The following is a 6000-nucleotide window of genomic DNA, read 5'->3' as shown; positions in this document are numbered from 1 at the left end:
AGGGAAAAAAAAAGAAATGCAGAAAAACTTTGCCAGCAATAAAGTTAGTGAGACAGGGACAAGCAAGAACAGAGGCAGAAAGAGGCCAAACTAGAAAGTAACGCTTACTAGAACCTGCAGAAAATCTATATAAGCACCTATATAAGCATTCTGTATGAGCACAGCGGAGCTGATTTCTGACCAGCTGCGCTGTGAGGCAGTACCCAGCATGGGTGCTCCCCCTGCTCCCCCATGCACCCCCGGGACACTTCTCCATGTGTGAAGGCACCAGCGTCACTGTGGGCATCTTGCCTGCACTGCCGGGATTGTCAGGGAGCGTCACAAAACCTTTTTATTTACTCCTGGGAAGGCTTTATGAAAGCTCTGAAATGATTTAAGAGCACAAATGTCACTGAAAGGGAAGATGCTGTTAAGGCTTAGGCTTTTGGACATAGCTGACTCATAACTTTTGTTTTAATACGGCTATTTTGATCAGGGTCAAGCTTTTCTTTTGATGGAGTAGTTTACAAGCACGACACATCGAACTGGGGCATGTGGCAGGACGACATGACTGCGTAAAGGAGGAGGAATAAATAAGTAGAACAGCTATCCAAAAATTACTCTAATTTTACTTTATAGTTGTCTTGTCTGAGCTATGATCAATAGAATTAACCTGTGAGTGAGAGTTTTTTATGAAGAGGAGTCTGTAAATACTTGGGCTGTTCTTGAAAAGGCTTCATGATGACAGAGGTTTATTTTCATTCGCTGACTAGATGAGGAGAATGCAGGCGCTCCGAAGGCTACTGACAGTGCACGGAAATGCAGAAATATTCTACATTCAGATTTTCATATCTGAATGTAGAAATCCAGGCAAACTGTTGGTGTTGTACAGATACAGCAATGTACAAAAGCTAAAATAAATGTTGGCAAGAGCTACGACAAGTACAACCAAAAAGGTGTGTAACTCTGCGCCGAAAGGCAGGGGTAACAGTGTGGAAAGGACATCGTAAAACCACTAGGGTTAGCTGTGATAATATTAGCATTCCACAGGTTCGTCAAATTCAACTTTTAGGGATGTTTCTGATGTTTTTGTTCACATTAAGTAGTATCTTGTTTTAGCCATAATTGCACGGATGATCTGTTAGTTACAGATAACCATTGCATCCATTAAAGGCAGGGGTTAGAAAAAAAAAAAAAACCAGCAATCTCATTAGTGACAAAATCTTTGCAAAGTCATTTCATTAATTTCTGTAAGACTTCAGCTAAAAGGATTAATCACTATGCTTTAAAGTGTATTTATGTTTTCATAGAATAAAAAAGAAAGAAAGAAAAAACGCAGGCTTATTTTTCAAATAGTTGAGCATCTAGGACAGATTTTTTTCCAGAGGAGCAGACTGCCTTACACGCAAGCTCCGTTTGAACCTCGTGCCCTAACTCAGTGGGTCTTCACGGCGTTTCTTGAGCAGCTGCTAATTTTGAATGGGGACGAAGCAGCGGGTCCTTGCCAAGTTACCAGCGAGTGGATGACACAAGAGCACGTCCCTCCTGGGCTGTCCTGTGGCAAAAGCCCACGTCAGCTTCTGCCCCTTCACTGCGCAGCCCTCCTCGATGTAAATCCCACCCTTCTGCCTTTTATCTTAACTCTTACATTTCATTGAACTACAGAGTGATTTTTTTTTTTTTTGTAAATTAATACACTGCGTTTTCCTCCTGCACACATTCTTCATTGCCTTCAGGGATTTCATTTGACAAAGGCCTCACTAATGGAAATGCAAATTTTCTACTTGTTATAGAGCACTTTTGACTGTGCTGTTTGTCAGAGCAGCACGTTCCCTGCAAGCACGGGTTCCTTGGGCTTCTCAGAAGTGTGTCTGTAGGGCACTGTTTGACCCAACAGACATGTAAAGAACGTATTTATGTAAATCTGCATGAGAAATATTGGCCTTTTCAGTTCTCTGCTATAAATAAAAAACTGTTTAGATTGAGAGCTTGACTAGGTACTAATTTATCGTAGCTACCCATTTCCTTCACCCATTTCCTCTTTAGTAATTTTGTTGCACTTTAACAGCTAGGAACATCTTTCATTTCTAGTGATTCCTTAATGACTTTAGTTCTGGTAATAGTCCATCTAATCCTGTCTATGGAGGGCTGTAGCAAACCAAGTACAAAACGGGAGGAGCTGCTTGTACCAGGACAGGTGTCATACCAAACTTCTGGTGTAGCATTGTCCAAAGCATATATGCAAGGTTTTTTTTTGTTGTTGTTTTTGTTTTTATGTATAGGGAATATAGAAATGGGCCTCTGCATTCTCATATTCATCAAGAGAAAACTTTTAATTTGGGGGGAATTTGTACTTCTGTTGCCACCTACAGCACAATGGCCACCAGAGGGCTGTTCAGGACAAAATGGTAAGTGGAATCCTGATGACTTTTAAGCAGGTTGTAAAACTCCCAGCAACTACTGAGAGCTACAGATTTGTAGGCTACGTTAGTCCACTTCAACAACACTAAGTGCTATTTTTAAAAGGGTGACCTCCGGGTGTGAGAGCTCTAAGCAGTAAACCCTGCTCTGTGTTTTCTAGCTCTCCTGCCCCCGTACCAGCCCCCCGGGTAACTATATCCCCTGTACTCGAGCAGTGCCCTGGCTTGGGGGAGCTGCTTGGGTGGCAGGAGGGGAGGGCAGGCTCCGCTCCTGCCTGCAGGCCGGTCACATTCCGTCTCCCCAGGCTCTGGGCCTTTCTAGCTTCCATCCCTCACCCACTCCTTTTGGTAGTCCCCGTTACGAGGTCTCTCTCACAGACCATCTGTGCTGCTCTTCAAAGAGACTCCCATCTCCTCCTTCCCATCTCTGCCACAACAAATACTGCACAGTTTGGCTCTTGGATGAAAGAAGTGGCTCATGGCCATGTCCTCATGGTAGTATCTCGCGGCAGTAACTCCTGCAGCTCTTGCTGTCTGGGATCAAACCCGGTTCATATAGGGCCATTAAAAAAAATCAGAGGTGCCAGTGACAGTCCTCTCCGAATAGTCATGTGTTTCTTGTCGGCACTGTCAGCATTCCAGCTCCAAATTTTAATGACCAAAGAAGAAGAGGAAAGCTGAATGCACAATAAATACAAAAGTATATTCTTGCTTGCCCCGGCCTTGTGATACAGCAAGCAGCAGCAGGTTTCATTGCTTTCTGCATCTCTCACGTGATAATGATCTTTGCAAACCAGAGCTGCTGTTTTTTGAGGACAGTGTTGTTCAAATGGTCCTCCCGCAAAGAGATAATTCTGCTGCAAATGGATGATGCTTTCCAAGGCTGGAGTTGCTACAAAGAATTTACTTAGCTGTAGAGATCATAATGTTCCATGGCTTATTTGAATTATTAAAATGCAATACTGCATGATAATCATTATTGCACAGCTTCAAAACACTTACTGACAATGCGGTCTTGGCAAAGTAAGTTCTAGTCTTTTTAATGGATAGTTACTGCAACAGAGAAGGGGAAATCTGCATTTTAGACTAAGCTGTGCTTTCCAAAGGGGCAAAAGGTATTGATTGCAATATCGATTCCATACAGACCTTTTTTTTGCTTAATATTTTTAAAACAACCTCCTCCCCATCTTCTCTCAACAGATCGGATGTCACTTCTCTTTTCTTTGCTTGCAAGAGCACTGGAAGCAGACTGTTGACAGCTTCGGCCTCGTGCGTGGTCAGCACTATGAGAGCTGCACAGACATGAGCAAAAGTCAAACGCTCTCCCAGGAGCTGCAGCCCATTAAAGCAAGTGCTTGAGGCGCGGGAGCAGAGCGTGGCCGCGTGCCCAGCAGCCCGCGGGCCGCCAGCCCCTCCCTGCCTGGAAACGGCCCTGAGCTCCGGGATCGGGGCCGCTGTGGACTCACCGTGTTCGAGGCTCCTCGGCGCTCGGCTCTTGTTCCAGGCTGAGGCTGAGCGTGCGGGCAGGTTCCAGATAGGCTTCCTCACACTCGACAATGTTTGAGCGCTGCCTTTTTTACTCTTTGGGCTCAGCCAGGAGTTGCTTTGCAGAAGGGGTCTCCAGGGTCTCCTCAGTGTGCAGGGGACGCAAGGAGTCAGCACCTCCACCGGTACCAGCGCAGGGCGTCTTCCTCGCGGGCAACAGCTGCCTAATGGGCATTAAAAACATGTACCTTGCACATAGGCGTCAATGATGCTACAGTGGCATTTTATTACCTTTATTTTGTGGCAAAATAAATATCTGTATTTTATCTTGAACATTAATTTTAACAACCTAAATGATACCAATCTTTGTACAGCCTGTTACAAAATACTTCCTTATAAAAAATACTATTTTCTAAATCTTATGCTTAAATTAGAAGTGTCTTTCATTTAGAGAACTGCAGCATCTTCATTATGGCCAGCCAGCTATCATGCATAGGTTAGCAACAACAAAATAAGGTGAACCAAGACTCTGCTCTGTTGGTGCTTTCTTTTTCTAACATCACTCACACCTAATTCAGCCTCAGGAAAGAAATATTGAAATATACCTTAGAGGGTTAAGCAGAAAGGAAACAATTGACTTGTTACGGTGAATTAATTAAATCTGAGCAGAAGAGACAAAAATAAAGCTGTTGCAATAACTTAACAGTATGGTAAAGTTAAATCATGCAATGCTCAATTTGTCTGTAACGGTGTGCTTGCACATTTCAGTGGAGAACAAACAAGATCTTCTTAGCAATAATGACATTTTTCTTAAGTCTTTGCTTAAAGACTTCATACTAGAGGAAAAGAAAGACTAACAACACCAGAATCAGGCTGGAATAGAAAGTGGTGGTTGTAACTGTCCAAGTGCCTCCCTCAGTGTTCACCTCCATCCAGAAAGCTCCAAGCAGAAATAACAGAACAGAAACCCTTTTCAGGTCAGAATTGCCTTTTTTATTAATTAAAATATTATTTCAATGCCTCCTCATCACAAGCTTTCCTTGCATGGCAGCAATGGGACAATCACTCTGGGGACCGAGAACCGTTCTCAGCACACGATGCTGAGAAATGCAACAGAACCACACAAGACAATCATTTGCATTAAATAAAAAGAGTCCACAGTTCCTGTAGCGGAGGGAGGGTTATACAAATGGATCTGTGCACATTCACATGTGCAGGAGAAGGGAACAAAATCATTAAAACCATCTGGGATTGCTAACAGGGAGAGTAGCTGCAGCAAAGACAGCTGGGGCCGAGCGGAGCTTTGCTCCTCCCGGCGGCTACATGAGCCATTACTCTGCTGGGGCCTTCAGTGGTGGGAAGGGGGCAGAGGGGGGCCTGCCCCTTTCAGAGCCACATCGTCAGTGCTGCAGCTCTCCCAGGCAGCGCAGGGACATCTTTCTGGCCCCAGAAAGTGGGAGGGAGAAGTTGGCTGCTGCTGGAAATGGGATGGTAACTGGTCCCAGGGGTAGGCAAAGGACATACAGGCAGAGCCAAGTGAATCTGCGGCATCTTCTGCTGAGGACTGCCCAGCAGAGGTTCCGATTGCTGATCAACTGTCATCAGAAGAGGACTGGAGATTAAAGACGAGAGATCTTTCGACTGGTTTGGGAAGGGGGCCTGCGCACAGGGAGCCAGCGCCAGGCGCTCCCCAGCCCAGGTACTCACGGCGCTGGGTTCTGCCTGGTCGTTCTCTGCCCGCAGTGCCCAGGAAATCGGCCCTTACTGCCCGAGATGCCGGGGGCCGGAGCGATGAGACTCCCTTTTACGTGCGTGTAATTCTTCTTGTTGAGCCTTTCTGAGTGGCGTTACCTTGAATGTGAGGAAATGAAGGAGAAAGAGTGCTATGAACTATACACGGCCTTTATAGCTTTAATCTCTTCTCTTTCTATTTTCCTGTCTCTGGTCATCAGTCTTTGCAGACACAAAGACCAAGTTAAGCTAAACAATAATTTAGATTTGCTTACAGCTGGTTTGATTTCTGCTTTCAGAAACGCAATTGAAATTGCCTAAATATATTGTTATAAGCAGGACTGAGTTTTCAGTGCAAACTCTGGGATAGCCAGAGCAAGAATTT

The sequence above is a fragment of the Tinamus guttatus genome, unplaced genomic scaffold (assembly GCF_059628265.1).
Source record: "Tinamus guttatus ecotype Peru unplaced genomic scaffold, ASM5962826v1 Tinamus_guttatus_pri_ptg000213l, whole genome shotgun sequence".
In the NCBI taxonomy this organism is placed as follows: Eukaryota; Metazoa; Chordata; class Aves; order Tinamiformes; family Tinamidae; genus Tinamus; species Tinamus guttatus.
Note: the sequence above shows the minus strand (reverse complement) of the source record.